The following is a 201-nucleotide window of genomic DNA, read 5'->3' as shown; positions in this document are numbered from 1 at the left end:
TATTTGTGTCTTGTCTTTAACTCTTTAAAAACAAAATATGATATGGCATATATCTTTTGGTTTTTATAGACCTGAATGAAGAGGGTGGTGGGCTGGGACGGTGATGAAGAGGGTGGTGGGCTGGGACAGTGAGGAAGAGGGTGGTGGGCTGGGACGGTGATGAAGAGGGTGGTGGGCTGGGACAGTGAGGAAGAGGGTGGT

Source organism: Coregonus lavaretus, assembly GCF_964263955.1.
Source record: "Coregonus lavaretus genome assembly, contig: HAP1_SCAFFOLD_641, whole genome shotgun sequence".
In the NCBI taxonomy this organism is placed as follows: Eukaryota; Metazoa; Chordata; class Actinopteri; order Salmoniformes; family Salmonidae; genus Coregonus; species Coregonus lavaretus.
Note: the sequence above shows the minus strand (reverse complement) of the source record.